General features: G+C 45.1%; 1 pseudogene; it reads right to left on the bottom strand.

Moving 5' to 3' along the window:
- The window catches only part of LOC146188404 (luciferin 4-monooxygenase-like), a 95053-nt pseudogene that overhangs the window by 15281 nt on the left and 56681 nt on the right, over positions 1–23091 (bottom strand).

Here is a 23091-nt window from a genome sequence, read left to right as displayed (position 1 = left end):
CGGGCAATATAGATGAATTCTATAGTATTAATGAGAGGGTTGCAGGCATCGTAATTAGGCTTAATAAGCGGTATAAACTGATGGTTGTACAGGCCTATGCACCTACATGTAGTTATGATGACCAGGCAGTTGAAAGCTTCTATAAAGATGTGGAATCGGCAATGCGAAAAGTAAAGACGCAGTATACTGTACTAATGGGCCACTTCAATGCCAAGGTAGGGAAAAAACAGGCAGGAGACAAGGCAGTAGGTGACTATGGCATTGGTTCTAGGAATAGCAGGGGGGAGTTACTAGTTGAGTTTGCAGAGCGCAATAACTTACGAATTATGAATACCTTCTTCAGCAAACGGAAGAACCGAAAATGGACATGGAAAAGTCCTAACGGAGAGACTAAAAATGAAATCGACTTCATAATGTGTTCAACCCCCGCCATTGTGCAGGATGTAGAGGTAATCGGGAAAGTTCGATGTAGTGACCACAGGATGGTGAGGTCCCGAATTAGCCTAAATCTGAAGAAGGAACGCAATAGATTAGTAAGAAAGAATCCCATCAACGAATTAGTGGTGAGGGGGAGGGCAGAAGAGTTCAGGATCTCGCTACAGAATAGGTATTCAGCTCTAACTGAGGATGGCGACATTACCCTAGAGGCAAGGAACAATAATTTCCGAGATATCATTACTGAGTGCGCGGTAGAAGTATGCGGTAGGATAGTTGGAGAGGATACTGGTAAGCTGTCTAAGGAGACGAAAGATTTGATTAAGAAACGGCAGAGTATGAAAGCTTCCAATCCAACAGACCGGATCGAATTGGCCGAGATATCAAAGCTAATCAATAAGCGCAAGGTGGTCGATATAAGGAAGTTTAACATGGAGAAAATTGAGCATGCTGTAAAGAACGGGCGAAGCCTTAAAGCGGTAAAGAAGAAATTGGGTATAGGCAAAAACCAGATGTATGCGATAAGGGACAAGGCGGGCAACGTCATCACTGATATAGAAAAGATAGTCAAAGTAGCCGAGGAGTTCTATACGGATCTCTACAGTAGCCAAAGTAGTCAGGACCGTAGTGAGATTGGCGGTAGGGAAAAACAGTCAGACGTTCCACCAGTGACGAAGGACGAGGTCAAGAAAGCACTAGAAACTATGAAAAGGGGGAAATCAGCTGGGGAGGATCAGATAACTACAGATTTGCTGAAGGACGGGGGGGATATTGTGCTAGAAAAACTGGCCACCCTGTATACGCAGTGCCTGGTGTCATCGGCGGTACCGGAAGCATGGAAGAATGCAAACATTATCCTCATTCACAAGAAAGGGGACTCTAAGGACCTTAAAAATTACAGACCAATCAGCTTACTGTCTGTTACGTATAAGGTATTTACTAATGTAATCGCTAATAGAATCAGGACAACCTTAGACTGCAATCAAGCAAAGGATGAAGCAGGGTTTCGGAAACGGTACTCTACTATCGATCGTATCCATACCATCAATCAGGTGATAGAAAAATGCTCGGAATATAACCAGCCCTTATACATAGCATTCATTGATTACGAAAAAGCATTTGACTCAGTTGAAACGTCGGCGGTGATGCAGGCATTGCGAAATCAGGGGGTAGACGAGCCGTATGTGAAAGTGCTGGAAGATATATATAGTGGCTGCACAGCAACCATAGTTCTACATAAAGAAAGCAACAAAATTCCCATAAAGAAAGGTGTTAAGCAAGGAGACACAATCTCCCCAGTACTATTCACAGCTTGTTTAGAGGAAGTATTCAGAGACTTGGAATGGGAGCAGTTAGGGATAAGGGTAGATGGAGAATACCTCAGTAATCTGCGATTTGCTGATGACATTGCCTTGCTAAACAAATCGGGGGATGAACTGCAAATAATGATTGATGACCTAGACAGGAAAAGTAGAAAGGTAGGCTTGAAAATCAATATGCAGAAGACTAAGGTAATGTTCAACAGCCTCGGGAAGGAACAGGAGTTTACATTTGGTACCGAAATACTGGAAGTAGTAGAAGAATATATCTACTTAGGACAGGTAGTAACCGCAGATCCGGACCATGAAAAAGAAATAACAAGAAGAATAAGATTGGGATGGAGCGCATTTGGCAAGCACTCGCAGATTATGACTAGCAGCTTACCGGTATCGCTCAAGAGGAAAGTATATAACAGTTGCATCTTACCTGTACTCGCTGAAACGTGGAGGCTAACCAAGAAAGTTCTACTTAAGTTGAGGACAACCCAGAGAGCTATGGAACGAATAATGGTAGGGGTAACATTAAGAGATAGAAAGCGTGCAGAGTGGGTCAGAGAAATAACTCAAGTTACCGACATTCTAGTGGAAATTAAGAAGAAGAAATGGACATGGGCAGGACATGTAGTGCGAAGAGAGGATAACCGATGGTCGCTGAGGGTAACAAACTGGATTCCAAGGGAAGGAAAGCGTAGCAGGGGGCGGCAGAAAGTTAGGTGGGCGGATGAGATTAAGAAGCTCGCAGGGGTCAAGTGGATGCAGCTAGCACAGAACCGGGTTAAGTGCAGAAATATGGGAGAGGCCTTCGCCCTGCAGTGGGTATATTCAGGCTGATGATGATGATGATGATGATGATGTTAATATCAGAATGTTGGGAGCAGCTGCGAACACCAGTTGCTCATTCCTGAGCTGCAAATGTGAAGTAATATTCCACCCTTCAGTGTCCTTGCGTGCCCAGTCGGACACCCTTCCTTCCTATTTAAAGCCAGTAAGGAGTTCTTACCTTTATCTCTAAGTAAGGAACAGGAGGACCGACGCAACCGCCGTCTTTGCAAGGACGTCTGCAGTATGTGGCCGCTGCCGTGACTTCCGTGAGGCCGTAACCTGTACTATGAAAACCTGCATAAGCACTCACGATGCTGGTTTGTGACATAAAACGAAATACGTGGTCGTTGGTCACTACCATGTTGGGAAATTTTTATTATTACAAACAATTTTTGGACATCTTTTGGGAATGACATTCTGAATATACTTATTCATATATTGTTGAACTTCATAATACTAAGTAAAGTGCGCAGATCTCTCGTCTGGCTACTAGCTTTTTGCTGTTAATTTCAAAAACGCACCACATTTTTTTTCTGTGGGATGTTGACTTACATATGTCACAAAGTGACAATATTTTGTCTTGAGTGCACGGTATGCGTTCAAAAACAAATTTTCGCTAGGCATCTAAAGATTACGTCATTTTTATCAAAATATTTTAAGCCGAAAGCCTTTCTTGGCTCATAGTTAAAACTTCGCGTGCTCGAGATCTGTTCGCGAGATTTGGCGAGATTTGTTCTTCTTGTCTAGCATTCCTGCTGTCTAGAATCCCACACTTGAACGTGCGCCAGGGAACGCCACGAGACAGGAGCGACGGTGTACCATCAGAACTCGCACTTGCCGGATAAAGTGTGACAAATACTGCGTCTTTGCTTTCCTAGAAATCAATTATAATTATATATAAATTACTACGAACGCGCCATCAGAAAAGCAAATTTCCACTGTCACTCAGGCTTTCGAATTTATCTAGTGCAGGTTCAGCAGTGCTCTCCAAATTCTCTAAAGTATATCTTACACTATATCATAGCTGCCTGAAATTATATTAAAAATCCAGGCTATTGTTTAGGCTAGAATGCTCAATTCCGACATTTCAACTTTTTGCCAAACTAAATGCTTTAAACCAACCTTTTCACCTCGAAGCAAAACTTTGCCATTTTCAATACTCCCCGCGGAAGCTTAGGCCATTTACAAGAATAAGAGCATGAAGGAATCTCATGTCACCGTGGCTTCACAATTAGGAGGTGTCCACAATACAAAACTTTATTCGCTTTGGAATAAAAACAAAATTGCTAATTGGGTCCATCTTAAAAGTCTAAGCGATAAAGCTCCTGCCGGGGTGGCGCAGTATTTACGGCGCTCGACTACTGTGCCCAAGGATATGGGATCGAATCTCGGCCTCGGCGGCAGCTTTTCGATGGAGGCTAAAAGCAAGGCATCCGTGTGCTGTGCGATGTCAGTGCACATTAAAGATCCCCAGGTGGTCAAAATTTCCGGAGTCCTCCACTACCGCGTCTCTCATAGCCTGAGTTGCTGTGGGACGTTAAGCCCACCAAACCAAACCAAACTGATAAATAAAAAATAACATTAACCACTTAGTTTTGTTCGAATAGTGCGGCTGAAATACTTTCACGTTATTGGCCAAATTTATCGCAAGCAGCCTTACATGAAAGCTAGCTAACCAGAAACCACACCCATAACCTGTTTTTGCCGGCTATCACGGTACACGCTAAATTTATGTCGCGCCTATGAAAGCCTGTGCTAGGACTTGAGAATTGTGCACTGATGTAATTACGCACCTCATCGATGTTCGCTTCCGCCACAAAACTCTAAAACTCACATTTAAGAGCTAGAGGTCGTCAATAACGACTGCCAACTCATAATTAGCTCCACAGGTCCGAGCGTGAACGGGCCATCACCGATTGCGGTATTTAATAGTCCACCATCTCGCGCCCTGAGCAAGAGCCTACCTAAATTGCGTTCATTTACAATTACGCTAAGCTATTTGTTTTTGCTTAGCCCAATGGGCAGACAAGTTCAGCCGAGGCTCTCATCAAGAAATGGCGTGATTAATTGCCGCAAATGAGCATTTGTAACAGCCTTGTGAAGAGTTGCGGGGAGTTTCGCGCCAGACATTAATTTGCTGTTGAGGCAATAGTCAAGAAACGTCCGTTTTTTTTTTTTGTTTTTTTTTTTTCCGAGGAGCTTAAAAGCAGAATTTTGAAATATAAACATTCCGTGCTAAACAATGTGGCAACAGGGAAGCAGCTTGTGTATGCGCACCGCGCTCTTCTTTTTAAGCTCCTCTTATAACTAAGATTTTATTTTTTTACTCGCTAGAACTCATTTGTCAGGTAGTTTATATAAACTGATAGGTTCAGAATCCTATACCTCAAGCGATATCGTTTTCCTCCGTCACCTTTTCATTTTTGAGTCACATTAAAGATGAGTGATGCAAAGGTACAATACTTTAACGTTTTAACGAAATTTTAACGTTACTAATTCGCAGCCGAAAATGATGCAAAGGTACAATACTGAAATTTTAACGTCAATAACTCTCAGCCGAAAATGATGGGCGCATGACGCAGCATTAGAAAATCAGAACGGAAAAGAAGGCAACAAATGTAAAATGCCAACTATACACGCATGGACTGGGCTCTTCGTTTTAAGTAGCAGTCAAAATGTGGAGCAGAGCACTCTTAGTATTTTAACATCAGCAAAAATTTAGGATATCCAATAATTTCAGTTTTCATTTTTTAATCTCAACCTGAATACCTCCCCTCAATGGCTTTCTCCTTTCCTCCAAATGAAACGATCCTTGCCAGCTGTATCTATTTGATCCCCGCAAACTTCGTAACCTAATTCGCCAGCTTAATGTTCTGCCGCCCATTGCTATGCTCAACTTATTTTGGAATCCCCTCAGCGACCCTCATTGGCCACCGGATTTCTTGCCTTCACACTGGATATCCTGCACATGCCGAGTTCTTCTTCTTGCTTTCTATTAGAAATTCATTAACTCGCGCTTGTTACCTGGCTGAAATTCACAGTTCGTTTCTCTTAACGTTATACCTCCGATTATTTTTTTCCGTAGGACTACGTAGTCCATAATTTAAGTAGATCTATTGCGCGTATGCGTTCCTGCCCCTATATTATTACTAGTACGATACGCTGTTATATACTTGCCCTTTAGGAATACTATGAACCTACTATTGGCTGCCGGCAAATACGTGCCAAATGCGGTCTGTCCGAATCCTATTCTTCTATTTATTTTCATTTCGTGGTCTTGGTCTACCGCTCTTGCCTGTCCTAAATAGAAATAATAAATTACCAGAACCACTGCTTCACTATATATTGTAAACAATGATGTTTTCCGAAAATCTAGAACATTATTTTAGTCTACTGCATAATAATTTAGGCCTATCGTTTTCGCCTGCCTATATTAAATTCATGCTTTGTAACTGGTACTCTGAGACGCTACTTACCACGGTAATAGCAACAGCGAATCTCAGAATACTAAAATAACCTTTAAAAAATATTATCCTTAAATACCAAGCTCTTTGAATGGATTTTACCCAGTGTTTAAGGTTTTCGAGGTTCTTTCCAATGCCTAATGGCCATATAATTTATTTCTTTGAAAATTGGTGCAGCATATAATGTGAAACCAACAGAAAACTGAAATTTTACTTTAATATATCCTTATCAAAGGTGATAAATAGCTTGCTGCCTCAGAACAATTACCACTGTCTTATGAATAACCATATTTGCTTTGTACGAGATACTGAGACAGTGTAAGCTGATTTTCCTTACCGCACACTACGTTAGCAAGAGGAAACATCGTCTTGAGCTCTTGTAAGTGCTTTGTCGGAGTTGTGCTCCCTCCAATAAGAATCAGCCGCACTTCACTCAAATCCATACTTGTTGACACGGGACTCTCAATGAGATAGCGGATGTACGTTCGATACAGGAGCAACATGACATTCTGAAATTCTAGCATGAAGATCATGATTTGGAGCTCATCAGAAGTACGTGACATGCAAATACATCTTGGCTACACATGGCCTCTGCAATGACACGGCAAAATTTAATTACCGCCGCACATCGCTTGAATGGCCTTGTCAGGCAAATGTCGTTGGACTGACATAACTTCATTTACGAAAACATTTGCTGAAAGCTCATTGGAGGCAATTCGAAGCTCCTAAGTCTGGCAAGGCTAAAGCCGTTCCTGCAAATCCTTGCACTTGTTGGTCGCAATTTTACTCACTTTCTTCTTCGTAGCTTTCCTTTTTCTCTTAACCCGCTTTCCTTTGTTGTCAAAGTTCCACGCTTTCTGCACAATTTCAAAGCCATATTTGTTTTGATGTCTGCACATTCCATCTACGTCCTTGGCTATTTTTATGCTAATTTACTTGTTTGCCCCTAATAAACTAACCAATCACTCGACATCAACCAAACTTTGCACACAGACACCTTTTTAGCCATAGACACCAAATATAGCCATTTGTTATGCATCAATAACTTTCTTTCTTGAAAATCTCCATTGACTTACAAATCACGTCCGCACTAATTAGCTTATAAGGCTTTAACCTTAAAATTTAGTCAGAGGTTCGATTACGTATTTTTTCCAGAGGTTTCACCACGTAGAAGTAAGGTACCAAGTTGTGAACACTAAACATGAGGCTTTCTTGATGTTTACGTAATGGCAGCCTCGAAATCTTCAAGAAAAAAAACATAGTTCCTTCGGCTAACGTTTCTTCAACGTCCAATTGACTGCGTCTCCGGTCATTTTAAGAAGTATGGGCTTGCCGCAATACGTCGAAGTACGAAAAGTGACAACACGTATCTACAGTTTCCATTTGTAACTCCCCTGATATACTGCACATAATGAAAAGGAAGACGAATACCCAAAGGTCTGCTCAAAACTTAATACTAAGTAGAAGAAACTATGCTCAGCAATAAAGAAGGCAGAAATTCAGCGGCTGGATGAATCGAGTTACCGCTATCATCTGGTTAATGTCGAAAGCTTTAGCATTTCGGGCAGAACGTAAGGAATCGACTGCAAACTTCTCCTAATGAATCGCATGTTTCCGTTCCAAGTTTGCAGACAAAACCCAAGTCAGTAATATTATAGCTATAGTGGAAACATTGATTAGAGGAAGTCAAGGTCGTTAACAACAAATTGGCGTGCGAAATCTAGTTAGTATGGTTTAGCTTTGCTGCAGCCCCTATGCCAATACATTCGTCAGCGTAAAACTCGGTTACCCAATTTGCTAGAGCCCCAGCACTGATGCAACTACCGGGTTAAAACTCACGTCGAGACATGGGTACACTACACTAAACTTTCATTTAAGAGAAATTGCTGCTACTCTAGCCTCAGCAGATTGAATCGAGGTAATTAGTCTTAGGTATTCGTCCGGGTATTGTGGGTCATGTCCTGGAGAGCTTTATTTGAAAGGTATCGGGTTTAAATTTGTCACTGTGCGAGATATTTCCTCTCCTCTCTTTTACAATTCGTATTTCATTTTCGCCTTTTTTAACTACCTCACTAACCCGTGCTAATAAAATGCTTTTATCCCAAAAGTTTTCCAGCCAGTTGCGTAGCAGCACTGATGTGCTGCCTTCTAAGCCACGCTTAGTTAGATCCATATTTGTGTCACTGGCAACAGCAACCTTTGCAAACGTCTTATTTCTTACGTAAGTATTATTCATGCACGTTTAACTGAAATATTAGTCATTTTATTTTTGCTGTGTCATTCGTATTAATTGAAAAGTTACAACCGTACTTTCTAGCCAAAGTTTTGACGTTTTTCTGTCGGCACTCTCTTTCTGTAGTCTGTCCCCCCTACTGTACATGAGAAAATGATTCTCTATATCGCCAATTGACATGTATCGCAGGTGAAGGGTGGGAAATGAGACACAAGTCTATAAAGCTTTATTTGACAGAACCGAAACAATCTTGACATTCTTCCAAATGCATGCCTCTAGTGTAAAATTTCCGGCCCTGAGCAGTCGTCCCCTTGAATCTGCGCCGGTCTCATCATCATCACTAGAACGTATCTAATGGCCAAATGGGAGAAAAAGATTTATTGGGTTATGATCCAAGCCAAGCTGATGAGCACCAACGGCCAATTTTTTGCGCTTCAGCAACCCTGTCGGTAACCAATTTTTTCACACACTGAACTGCCAGCCTTTCTAGTTATTGTTGACTTCATAAAAATGGCGAATAGACACAAGGTACATGTTCATGAGTAGGAGGTAAATACACTTTCTTATATTCCATACTGGAGAAATGAGGTGAGAAATTTTCAGCAAATCAGACACTCGCCCCGAATGTCTTCGTCTTCGCTCTGTACAGTCGCTTTAAGGAACAATTTGCTCTAAACAGCCGAATTAGTGCATGCCATTATTTTGGTATTTTTTAATTTGAAATATTGGCTGTATTGTGACACAAAGGATCCAAGTGGCACATGGAGAGGACTACACTGGCATCTCGCTCGCGCATTTGTTCCAGTTTTACTGCCGTAACGATAGCTATCGTGAACAAACCCGGATTATAGCGAAGCGTACAAGTTCCAGAGCACTTTGTGGCTGCTTTCGTCCTTTACGGCGAATACTATTCCACGAGTATTCGAATTGTAGACGAAGAGTATTGCCGTGATTCACACACAGAACACCAGTGGTCAAGGAGACGGTGAGAGTGTGAGTCAACGGGTCTTACATTTATTGCTCACTAGACACAAGAAGTGAAATAATTGGGCCATAGGTGCTATTGAAACATATTAACCGCTTAGCTATGCAAAACCGTTTTCATTTTTTTTTTCGATTTTTCTACGTTTGAACAGGTTGATTTGACAAACTACCACAAACCGCTCTGCTTCAGCCAGAGAATGTAACAGTTTGGGTGACTAGTATGATCGCCAATGTTTTCGAGGCAAATCTAATTTGTATATATCGTTTGTATTTCCGAGAAGATGGAAGTAATTTTGCCGAACGTATGATGCGTCTCTTTTCTGCTCTTGAGCAGTTTATTTATCTTAAACCGGTAAGAGAAAGAAATGGCCAATCTTCATAACTGAAACTGCGCCGGTCATTCTTACACATTTTGTATAATTTTATATTCACGCTGAGTAGTTAATTAGGCAATAAAGAGCTTTTTCTCTAAGAATTTGAGCCGATATTTTAGCGCTTTGAAACATTAACAGCCAAGCAGGATTTTATTTTGAAATATATTTCTTGTTTTCAGCTTTGTAACGTTTTTGATTGCGCTATCAAAGAGCATCACCAGGTGTGAAAATTTATATAGAATACAATAACATCGTCTAGAATAGAAAGCTTCTTCTTGAGTAATGCATTGGGCATTCTGCACGCTCCTACCATTTCATGGTTTCAAATATGAGTAAGAGACACGAAGGTCTAATGAAACGATAAAATTTCATTGGAGGTGTTTCAGAGTGGCCCTGCTAATAGAAACGTGTAAAATCGTTTACTTCGTCCTAACCTTGTATTTTTGTGCTACCGCCAGTAGTCGGTCGACAGCCATGGTCCGAACCATAACTCCTATTGAACCGAATACCAGAACAGTGCAGCTTAGAAGCAGACCCAGGGGATGCGCCAGGGGCAACACAGCTAACAATACGGCAATCTCGTTGACCAAGGAATCTTCGAACCTGTGTATTAAAAGGTGCAAGAATGAAAGGATAGTAATCACAAGTATGCAGGAGGAATAAGCGATATCAGTCTTTACGTCGTGAGGTATTTCGCCATTTTTAATTATCATGATGGGCCTAACGAAAAGATTTGAGCTAAAGTTTTGAACCCTCATTATCTTTTCACAAAAATGAAGGGGCACAATTTTGCGATTTTATCTTATTTTTTTGAAACCCATCTGTGGTAAATTGTAGACGAAGCTTGAATTGCTTCTTATGTCAGTCACCTTGAAGAAAATGGCAATATGTTAAAAGCCAAGCCCTAATGATTGCTGGCTACTACCAAAAAGAGAATTTGCGGCGCAGGTTTAGTCTTTACAATGAACAGATGCGAGAGGAGAAAATATCATTGCGTCTAAACTACCAAGCGGAAAAAACTTAATAAATCAATGACACTTTATTCTGAAGTGTACATGATCGAAAATATAAGGAAGACACAGAAACACATAAGAGATTGCGCCCCTGTGTGTGTCGCATCTATGTCTTCACCGTTCTGTGTCCCTTTCACGCAGAACTTACTTCACATACGAAAATAAAATAACTAGCATGAGAAATTTCACTGGTGCCACTGGGGTAAAACAAAAAGATTGTCAGGCAATATATGTCATTCTTGTGCCTCATTAGTGTCTCAAACTGCTCATATTTCTCCCCCTAAATGTCGAAATAAATCTTTCAGAAGACCTTAACTTGTTGGATAATCTAGTTCTCGCCATTCTAAAATAAAATTTGTTGGGACCTGCATCTCTTACATAAAATTAAAAAAAATGAAAGAATGAACCTCTCAGTGTTCAACGTACCTGCAGCTTCTAACCGCAATTGTTACAATGATTACGTTCAAATATAGAAGTCCATGTAACTACTGACAAAACGCCGCTCAAAATTATTTTAAGTGTTGTATGAACATGTTGCCATTTTCAAGATGTGCCCTACAAAAGTACCGCTCATAAGGATTTTGTGCGTGCCAGAAGAATGCACGAGATCTAAACAAACGCGAAACACTTTACCCATAAAAATTACTGTGAATATACAATATCCTTTCTTTTTGTGTGCACGTGCTGTGACAACAAGAGAATTCGAAGAGAATGATTGTTGCCTATGATTCCCTGCAAGAACCAGCTGTGTACAGAAAGACACATACGGGAAAACAATACAAGGTAGACAGAAAGAGCGCAAATTATCAACAGGTTTATTTATTCGCTACAGCGCCTCTTTTATCAGCAGTGAGCACACGCCCCTACAAAAGGTAGGGGCGGAAATATTGAGAGGACAAATCATAACCTGCGCAACAGTCAGCCAAAGCAGCTACAACAGGTCTTTACGCATTGTAAAATGAAACAGAAGTATCACTAACTGTTATCGCCTTTTGTCTTGATATGGTACATTCCTAAAAGCTCATGGGCTACTTTGTCGTTACTCAAGCCTAAAATCCTAATTCTTTCAATCATTGGTTCACAACCGAAGCATGCAATGCAATGAGCAGGCAAATTCCTCCTTCTCTTTTACTAAATGACCACTGATTCTCCACTGCGCGTTCATTCATGCAGCGTCGTTTCTGTCCCACATGCACGCGTCCACACTTGAGCGGGATCTAGTACAAAATTTCCGTGGTACATTTCACAAATGTGCCGGCCTGTTCGATACCCCATGCTCTTCGTCGAACGCCTTCCCCACTGATTCTTGGGCAGTACCCGGCGAGCTTTGATTATGCTAAAAACGATCACATAGACGTCATGCCTGTTTGCCACTTTTTTATGTTGTGGGCTACTTGGTGTATAATATGCCTTGTGCATATGGTGCAATAGTATTCAACAAGTCACCGTTATCAAACTCCAGCAGTTGTTTCCTAATAATCATTCTTCACGTGTTAAATTTTGTCCAGCAGGAAATCAGCATGACTAAAACATTGCTCGGTTACGCGCCTTACATCGCAGCATCGCAGCAAACGGCGATTCACAACCTTTATAAGTCTTCATACCAGCTTTTTTCTAACTATGAAGGCTTCCAGTTTCGACAAGTGGACTTGTCTTCGGCTGGGCCCAGACGAAGACAAAAGACGTCCCCTTAACTCTTGTTCAGTGCTCCTTCATACAATGTAAACCATCTTATTTCTTTCGTTCTACCTAGATCATGAATGCTTATGTTCTGCAAGCCCTGAATATCTAACCGTTGTTTATCAAGCTCTCTAGCTTGTAAATTAAACAAAATCATAACGAAATGCGACAAGCAGTCATTGACTGTCACGCCAGTATATCCGTCTTGCTTTGCGATTTGTGGGGAATTGCGCTTCATTTTCGGCCGTCAGTCAACTCACCTAAATCCGAACATCATGGCAACATAGTTGCGGCGGGTGATGAGTGCCGCCTTAGGATGTCCGGTAGTTCCACTTGTGTAGAAGATAGAGCACATCTTCTGGGTCCCTAGGTTCCGGCCGCTGTATTGAGTCGGCACCATTTTTCAGCGTAGCAAAAGAGATCATTTCGTCGCACTCCCCAAAGGACACAAAAGCCTAGGGAGAACAAGTATAAGGAGTTTTAATTTCACATATTCTGCATGCGTAGTTAAAGCGAGCATTTAATTGAACAACCTGATTCCCGAATGTAGTCGCATCGCAAAAGCATTCTGGAAACAACTGACAGCTTGTATGAAGTTACGTGTCCTTGGTAAGTGAAGCACATTGCGTTTTAAGACATATCAATGTGATCAGAGAAACATTACCGAGAAGATGAAATTCTCTCTTCATTTAGTGTACAATTGCTATTTTTGTCTCTAGAATCACCTTGCATCCAAAACAATAATAAACATACCGCTTTCCACACAAAAAAGAATATTCAAGAACACAAATAAAAGGCCGTGTCATACTCTCTTCTAGCTCTTATTCATGTTTTTTTTTATGTAAAGCGCAGCTAAATATTAAAACAAAATGCACACACTTGTGTTGAGCCTTGGAACACATTCTGCTTAAACCAGTGCAAACGTACGGACAGGCATGCTTCCTTTCATCGTCATCATCAGCTGATTATACCCACTGCAGGGCGAAGGCCTCTCCCATATTTCTCCAATTAACCCTGTCCTGTGTTAGCTGCATCCACCTGACCCCTGCGAACATCTTAACCTCTTCCGCCAACCTAACTTTCTGCCGCCCCCTGCTACGGTTTCCTTCCCTTGGAATCCACTTTGCTATCCTAAGCGATCATCAGTTATTCTCTCTTCGCACTACATGTCCTGCCAATGCCAATTTCTCCTTCTTGATTTCCTCTAGAATGTCAGTAATTTGAGTCATTTCTCTGACCTACTCTGCACGCTTCCTATCTCTTAATGTTTCCCCTACCATTTTTCTTTCCATAGCCCTCCGCGTTATCCTACACTTAAGTAGAACCCTCTTGCTCCACGTTTCAGCCCCATACGTGAGTACAGGTAAGATGCAACTGTTGTATACTTTCTTCTTGAGCGATACCGGTAAGCTGCTAGCTATAATTTGCGAGTGCTTGCAATATGCGCTCCATCCCAATCTTATTCTTCTTCTAATTTACTTTTCATGGTCCCGATCTGCGGTTACTACCTGTCCTAAGTAGACATATTCGCCTACTACTTCCAGTGCTTCGCTACCTAACGTAAACTGCTGTACCTTCCCGAGGCTGTTGAACATTACCTCAGTCTTCTGCATATTGATTTTCAAGCCTACCTTTCTACTTTTTCTGTCGTGGTCATCAATCATTATTTGCAGTTCATCCGCCGAGTTGCTTAGCAGGGCAATGTCGTCAGCAAATTGCCGATTACTGAGGCTTTCTCCATCTACCCTTATCCCTAACTGCTCCCATTCCAAGTCTCTAATATTTCTAAACAAGCTGTGATTGTACCGGGGAGATCGTGTGTCCTTGCCTAACATCTTTCTTTGTAGAAATTTTGTTAATTTCTTTACGCAGAACCATGGTTGCTGTGCAGCCACTATATAGACATATTCCAGCATTTTCATGTACAGCTCGTCTACCGCCTGATTTCGCAATGCCTGCATTACCGGCCAGGTTTCTACTGAGTAAAATACTTTTTCGTAATCAATAAATGCTACGTATAAGAGCTGCTTCTTTTACTAAAGTGTAAAGTTAACTTATTCTTTTATTGACACATACTGCAGGTCTTTCTTCCCTGAGCTGTTGAAGTAGTATGGACATTATGAAATTGTAAGGTGTTTATTGGGGTACCAAGACCGTAAGCAACGTCCGCAAACTAAAGCGACAGGGGTAGCGTTCCAATCAACAGTGCAGTGCCAACAAGGCTCCGGCTCCACTTCGTCTCCCTCTTCGGGATGGCCCGCGAGCTGATGGCGATCGGGATTACTGAAATACCCCCCGGCGGAAAAGCAGCCATCCTGGCGACTCATGGTGAGGAAAGGGTAGGGGGATCATAATACGGCTTGAGGCGGTCGACATGCACAGTTTCTCGGCCGCGGCGGCGATGGTCTCGAGATGGGTTCAAGGGCTCTACTACGTAATTGACGGCAGAAGATTGTTCGAGAATGCGGTAAGGTCCATGATAGCGCGATAAGAGTTTGGATGAGAGGCCGGGTGCAGAGGAAGGCACCCAGAGCCAAACGAGGGCACCTGAGGGATATGAAGGCACTGGATTTGTAGAGTCCCGGTTATGCGTTTGTTGAGCCTGGTTCTCCGTTGTGAAGGAGCGTGCCAATTGTCGGCATTCTTCGGCAAATGTGTGCGCTTCAGACAGTGGAGTGGCCTTTGAAGCGTCGGGGTGGTAGGGCAGGATAGTATCCATGGTGGACGTGGGTTTACGACCATATAAAAGAAAGAAGGGGGAGAACCCAGACGTAGTCTGCGTAGCCGTATTGTAGGCGTACGTTACGAAAGGCAGCACTTGGTCCCAATTAGAGTGAGAGCTATCAATGTACATGGCTAGCATGTCACTAAGAGTGCGATTAAATCGCTCAGTCATGCCGTTAGTTTGGGGGTGATACGCTGTTGTGCTCCGGTGAATGATCTGGCACTGTTTGAGAAGGGCTTCGACACTGTCGGAAAGAAACGAACGTCCGCGGTCACTGATCAATTCCTTCGGTGCGCCGTGACGAAGAAAGAGGCGATGCAGAATGAACGAAGCAACATCCCGTGTGGTGGCAGACTGCAAGGCCGATGTTTCCACGTAACGGGTTAGGTGTTCAACGGCTACGATGACCCAGCGGTTGTTAGCCAACGTGGTCGGAAGCGGGCCATACAGATCGATACCGACAAGGTCAAAAGGCTGCTGGGGCAAGGCAATGGCTGCAACGGAGCGGCTGGCTGAGGGGATGGAATCTTGCGACGCTGGCAGGCGGTACAGGATAGGATGTACTGACGAATGAAGCGGTACATGCCGCGCCAGTAATATCTCATACGCAGTCGAGAATAGGTTTTCATGACACCTGCATGGCCGCATTGGGGCCCGGCGTGAAAAGAGAAGCAGATTTCAGCACGGAGATGTCGCGGAATCACGAGAAGCCACTTTCGCCATGTAGGATGGTAATTGCAGCGGTATAAAAGTCCGTCACGAGCGTCGAAGTGGTGGGCCTGACGACGAAGTGCACGTGACGGAGACAGCTCTGCGGGCGTAGACAGGAATGTTAAGAGGGAGGATATCCATGGATCCTTCTGCTGCTCAGATTTCATGTTGGTAACGTTGAGCGGCGACATATCGTAGGCACAAACGAAGCCAGCCGTCGAGTCGTTAGGAAGCGGTGAGCGGGAAAGGGCATCAGCGTCGATGTGCTTGCGTCCAGATCGATAGATGACGTGGATATCGTACTCCTGAAGACGTAACGCCCAGCGGGCGAGGCGGCCGGTGGGGTCTTTGAGAGAGGATAGCCAACAGAGTGCGTGGTGGTCGGTAGCAACGTAGAATGGGCGACCGTAAATATAAGGACGAAACTTGGTAATGGCCCATATGATGGCCAGACACTCCTTTTCGGTCACAGAATAGTTCGATTCCACTTTCGTGAGTGTACGACTAGCGTACGCGATGACATACTCGGTATATCCAGGTTTCCGTTGAGCAAGAACAGCGCCAAGACCTACGCCGCTTGCATCAGTGTGTATTTCGGTCGAGCAGGCAGGGTCAAAATGGCGAAGTATAGGGGGAGAGACCAGTAGACGGCGTAGTGCACTGAACGCAGCATCACAAGCTGGTGACCAAGTGGAGAGGTTGCGTTAAAGGGGCGATGATACTGGCGAAGTTGCGGATAAAACGGCGGAAATACGAACATAGACCGATAAAACTGCGAAGTTTTTTCAAGGTTGTTAGCTTGGGGAAGTCTGCGATTGCACGAAGTTTGGTAGGATCCGGTAGAACGCCATCCTTGGATATGACATGACCAAGTATTGTGAGTTTGGTAGCGGCAAAGTGACATTTCTTCAAGTTGAGCTGTAGGCCGGCTTCAGTAAGGCGCGTAAGGACACGCTAAAGGCGGAGAGGGTGGGAAGGGAAATCTTTCGAGAAAACGACAATGCCATCTAGATAACAAAGCCACGTTTCCCATTTGAGCCCACTGAGAATGTTATCCATCATTCTGTCGAAGGTGGCGGGGGCGTTGCACAGTCGAAACGGCATCACATTGAATTCATACAAGCCATCGGGAGTGATGAAGGCTGTTTTCGGGCGGTCAGCGGAAGCCATCGGTACTTGCCAATAGCCAGAGCGCAAATCTAGCGATGAAAGGAACTCCGCCCCATGCAAACAACCTAGCGGGTCATCAATTCGTGGTAGTGGGTAAACATCTTTGCGGGTTATCTTATTCAGACGCCGGTAGTCCACACAGAAGCGGATCGTGCCATCTTTCTTTCTCACCAACACTACGGGAGAGGCCCAAGGGCTATGAGATGGTCGTATGATGCCCCGTTGAAGCATATCGGCGACATTGTCACGAATGACGCGGCGCTCAGTGGGCGACACGCGATATGGTCGCTGCCGCAGGGGAGCATGAGGACCAGTGTCAATTGCATGAGAAACGGTCAAGGCGCGGCCCAAGGAAGGCTAGGACACGTCAAAAGATGCACTGAAGCGCTGAAGGAGGGCGACTATTTGGTCCCCGTTGGGCGGACGGAAGGTAGGTCGCGATAGCTCGATGAAGGGCGTCGACAGGAAGTTCATCACTCGTAGCAGCACAAGACGTCAGGGCAGCGACGTGAGGAAAAACTTCAGGTTCGGAGAGCATGTAAGTGAGATCGGGGTCCAGCTCTTCAATGTAGCCGAGGCACTCCCCGCGAAGAACAGCCGTTGGGCAGGTAAAAGCGTTGGAAGCATAGATGACACAGCTGCCATCAGAAATCGTTAGAACGGCGAAAGAAAGAAGCAGGCGGTTATGGTGGGCGGAGGCGAGATTGGGCGTAAAGAGAACAGGACTAGGGAGGGCAAATGTCGAAATAAGGGGAACGAGAACAGAAGAAAAGGGAGGAATGTCGGTGTCTGCAGCTACAAGGAGTTTAGCAGGGCACACAGGCGGGTCACACAGGGAAACATTACACACAGGGGAAAGCTCAACTTCAGCACGGGCACGATCAATCACAGCACTGTGAGTCGACAGAAAGTCGTAGCCGAAGATGATGTCTTGGGAGCAGGCGTAAAGCACCACCATCTCGACGAGATACGTAATGTCTTTGATGCAAACTCGTACCGTGCACGCTGCCATAGGGGTGATGCGCTCTGAACTGGCCGTACGAAGCGAAAAGGCAGAAGGCGGCGTCGTGACCTTGCGAATTTTGCGACGAAGGGCATCACTAATTATGGAAACGGCAGCACCTGTATCCACCAGCGCAAGAACGGGAAAACCTTCTACGAACACTTCAATGACGTTGGCGGGAGGAAGCGGAGGACTTAACGAGTTCGTCAAACGCGCAGTTCTTGCCTCCGGAACTGCGGCATTTAGTTTTCCCCTTGCTTAGGGCCCTGTCGCCGGAGCACTGGCGAAATGGAACATCGGCGAGGCGAAGGCGAACGGCGTGTTGAGTACTGAGCCCGAGGCGGAGAGGATCCAGAAGAGACGTTGCTCAAGGGCGGCTCGGGATCGTAGTGGTACTGACGGACTGTGTTCTCAGGATGAAGCGGGCGCTGACGGCAAAGGCGAGCGACGTGACCCGGTAGCCCGCAAGCATAGCAAATTGGGCGACTGTCGGCGGTTCGCCATGGGTTCGTAATGCGGCGTCGCTGTCGAGGGATTGGAGACTGAGGGGCCATGAAACGAGGTCGAGCATAAAATGTAGGGCCGTTCTGGTAAGACGATGTAGGAAGCGGACCGCGCGTTCCAGCGGTTACTTGAGCGTAAGTGAGTGGGTCTTGCACAGGAGCGATGAGAACACTAGAAGGCAGCGCTTCGGCGACGTTCTCCTCGATAACTTGGCGGATAGCCGGCGAGATTGATGGCGCGTTGGCCGGCGCTAATTGCGAAGTGCAGACGGTCGGCTGAACTAGATGGAGGAGAAACAGCTGGCGTGAAACTTCTTCGCGGATGAAGTCTTGGATATTCTGCATAAATTGATACTGTTCCGCAGACGGCGTAGCCTGTGCCAAGCCAGCAATGGCGGCAGGTGCGGCAGCCTGCCGCGTAGAAGCGCGTTGCTTTCGTAGCTCGTCAAACCTCTGGCACAGGGTTATAATGTCGGATGCGGAAGTAGGGTCCCTGGCCGACATCATATAGTACGCATCATCATTGAGACCTTTTAGAACATGGGTGACTCTTTCGGGCTCGGGCATAGACGGATTGACCCGCTTGCTGAGGTCAACCACAACCTCAATGTAGCTGGTAAACGTTTCCTCGGGAAGTTGAAGCCGTGCATGGAGGCGTTGTTCGGCGCGGAGTTTACGTACCGCAGGACGGCCGAAGACATCCGCGAAGTTCTTCTTGTAGATAGACCACGTCGGAAGATCGGCTTCGTGGTTTCGAAACCACAGATTTGCCACGTCCGTGAGGTAGAAGAGGACGTTGCTCAGTTTTATGGAATCGTCCCAGCGGTTTAAGTGCTGACGCGCTCGAAAGAGACCAGCCAGTCGTCAACGTCATGGTCGTCGGTACTGCTGAAGAAAGGGGGGTCACGGGGGCGTTGTGACCCGGGACAGAAGATGGTGGCAGGAGTGGTAGGGATGGGCGCCGACGGTTGGCTGGGAGCGTCCTGCATGGTTGTGACCGAAGGCAGTAGCGTGCGGTTCCGAAGTTCCATGGTGAAATTTGCGAGGAGGACTGGTGCGAGTACCGAGATACCTCCACCAAGTGTAAGGTGTTTATTGGGGTACCAAGACCGTAAGCAACGTCCGCAAACCAAAGCGACGGGGGTAGCGTTCGAATCAACAGTGCAGCGCGAACAAGGCTCCGGCTCCACTTCGTCTACCTCTTCGGGTTGGCGCGCGAGCTGATGGCGATCGGGTTTACTACAAAATGAACAAAATTCCACACATATGGAAGGCAACACTACAGCAAAAATATAAAATAACACAAACCTTAAATATCGTACACACGCGCACAAGCGAATCTAGAACCGAAAACGCAAATTGACGATCGTACAATACATTTATGAGAAATTCTTTAAGTGGGAGTTGCACTGTTCAACCAGTAAGCGAGTTTAAATAAGCTATTTAAGGCAAACAACTCGGTTTAAATAAGTTATTCCGTGCGTAGCAAGGTGTACTATTTAGTGGACAGGGCTTGATGACAATGGTTGGGCGAAAATAAGGTAAATATTATGCGATAAGCAATAGTAAGAATTGATATTGTAATCTAAACTATTAAAAATAATCTCAACGGCGCTTTACTCAGCGACACATCGTCGTAGACTGAAATGAAATTCTAGCCTCTCCACAGCCTCAAGTTTCTTAAATTCAGACGCCATGTTCGAGATTCAGACCACGGATGAATACTCAGGCAGAGAGCGGTCCAAATATTTATACATTACAAGTATCGTTTGCATTATATTGCAGGTAGCAAGGTGTGTTACAAACCACTCAAGACACATTCATTAGGCATGTTTGAGTGAACACATGTGTTGCGATATATACAGTAGTGAGTTGACATAAATATTTACATTACATTACAGGCACCAGGTGGGTTCAAAAACCAACTGAACAAGTCCATCCGACACAAAACAAAAGGGCAAGACCATTGGCGTAGGAACTCTCGCTTTCCAAGGTAGAAATATTCCTCAATCAGTAAGCTTACGATCTCCTTTCGTTGACGCGCCGGGACAGGAAAAGGCGCACGTCGGCGCCGGCTCGATGCGACAGCCTCACAACGATTGCGCCATTACGCCAAAGCACCAGCTACAATCAGCAGTCGCGCAAAGCAACCGGAGAAGATCTGCCATTTATCTGAAATTGGTTTATGCCTAGATTTCCAAAACCGGCATGAACTGCACTCCAAAAAACACGGGCAAAGATGTACTGCTGTGCCATGTGACGATTGGATTCTTGAAGTGGAGAGTTGGGGCACTTCGCTGCCTGCGCAATGCCCCAACGTTGCAGCTGATCTCGGGTAGGCAACCTCCCCCCTCTAAGCGCCACATAAAGTCACTCACTGCTCTTGCAGAAACGACGCTATGAGTGGTAACCAGCAAATAGAATCCGCGCTTCGCCTACGGTCCGCAGGCACCAGCGGAAATAGTAATGTTTCCATTGACTTTACTACTATTTTCGCCGAGATGTCTAAGTCCGGATTCACATGGCGGCCGCGGCGACGATGTGCCACTATACACGAGTAAAAAACAGGCATCCGGAAAGCCAGAGGTCCCCTGTTGAGTGGTATGTCAGGAACAAGCTCCCTAATTATTGTGCTTATAAAATAGAAGGCAAGCACCCGCGCTGGGCACTCATCACCCTGCACCAAACGAAGAAGGTAGCGCAGATCCAGCAGTCGACAGCAGACAAAGAAGGTAAGGCGAACACACCTCCGAACGTGGCTGGCCGAGTGCCGCACAGCTTACTAGTTCCGTGCGACCTGCCCACAAAAATGAACTTACAAGAGACTAGATGAATGCAACATCTGAGAGCTGGATGCGTTACATGTGCCAGGTATCATATTCACCCGCAGCAGACAGTGTGGACAAGGTAGCATTTCAAAAATGCAGGTAGTTCAAATCACTAACTGTATTCACTTTGCTGCGCACCTCTTTTAAGACGGAAGTTCACACCGAGGCTGTTATTCATGTGCCTTATAATGAATGACAAGTATGCGGATGGTGTCGCTGTACGTATAGTTGGTAGGGCACACTTAAGGTGCGCTTCTGGCCTGCCAAAGGAAGATATTAAATTTTGTTGAAAATTGAGAGCAGCCCCAGATACCTAACCGTATCTGTAAAAGAGATTAAGGCCGCGCAGCAGGCTCGCTTCATTACGCAGATACAAGGTGATGTCATCCACGTAAGCAGTCACACGCCGCGCCTGACGCACTGAGAGGGTGAGGCCAAGGATACTTTGGTCTGTAATTATCGCCCTCAAATAAGGCTTAAGCTTAGAGGCGAGAGGGGACAACCTTGCCGGACACCACGGGTCACTGGGGGAAAGGGTTACTTTTCCAGATATCCATTACCAGTGTGCTTTGAATGCCATCATACATGCTATTAATTAAACGTATGAAATTTCGTGGAGGTTTCATTCAGAACGCCTAATATGTTGCCACGTTATAGCCGGTCAAAAGCTTTCTTGATCTAAGAAACAAGGATGACACTAGTTAGGCGTCCTGTTTGTAATCAATAATGCATCGAGTGGCATATGATAACCTATATATTTCCCTGCCATGAAAAGAGCACACCTGATGACAACCAATAAAGGAGGCCGTCACACCCCTCAACCGCCGAGCCACGATGGCCTCAAGAACCTTGTAGTCTACGTTTAGAAGGTGATAGACTTCTACTCTTCTGGACGAGGTGACCCAGGATCACGTTTTGTGATCAAAAGTATTCGCCCTCTTCGAAAACTGGCAGGAAAATCTAAATGCTCAAAGCACTGTTGAAGAACATTGGCCAGTGCTAGACTGAGAACGTCCCAGAAATCCAAATAAAATTCCACAGGCGCTGACTGGCGCTTCATTGACTCTAAAGCTGACTTTACCTTTTCTACATAGGGGAAGTGCACAAAGCATATCATGCATCTCCAGGCTGACCAGCGGCATCCCAGCTAACATTGGATGCGTCTCCATAACTCCTACATCAATCGAGGTATCTGAACACGCCATGCCTTTAAAGTACGTCAAGAAACGCATACAATCCCTAATTTGACGGGACGCAGAGTGGGGCGCTAAGCTCAACGCTGAGCTGTGGATGTAAGTTTGCTGCGCAAATTGAAGCACCTCAGGATGTACAGATGGACTACGTATTCCACGCCAGGCCACCATCGCAAGGGGCGAGGCTGTAATAAGGCACAGATACCGGCTATGTACCTCGTCTCACCAGCGCTCATCAGAGGAAGATTGCCCAGCCACTCTGTGTACGATGTGGATCTTCGCAGCCGTGTCTACGAACTCCTCAGACGTGGCGATGACGTAGTGCGCGACCCTCTACCGAACTGTGCATGCGCCAAATTGATATCAGTGTGTCCCATTCATTTTCACCACTGTCAGAAAGCGTGACGCGTAAATCTCGTGATAAGCTCTCATGCGAACGCTAATCGGGGAGTACGCGCACATCAAAGCACCATGAACGAAATGTGCCAGCGCTAGGGAAGGAAAGCCTGAGCATGACTGGCCGGTGGTCAGAAATATGAATGGGCGTCTGAGGCAAGGTCCCAACATCCATAGCCGGCACATACGTTGAAAAGGATTGCGGCACATATGTGTAGTCTAACTTGCGAGTTTCCAA

Source organism: Amblyomma maculatum, chromosome 5 (assembly GCF_055883805.1).
Source record: "Amblyomma maculatum isolate TAMU_Amacu chromosome 5, ASM5588380v1, whole genome shotgun sequence".
Taxonomy (NCBI): Eukaryota; Metazoa; Arthropoda; class Arachnida; order Ixodida; family Ixodidae; genus Amblyomma; species Amblyomma maculatum.
This window is presented reverse-complemented; position numbering and strand designations above follow the sequence as displayed.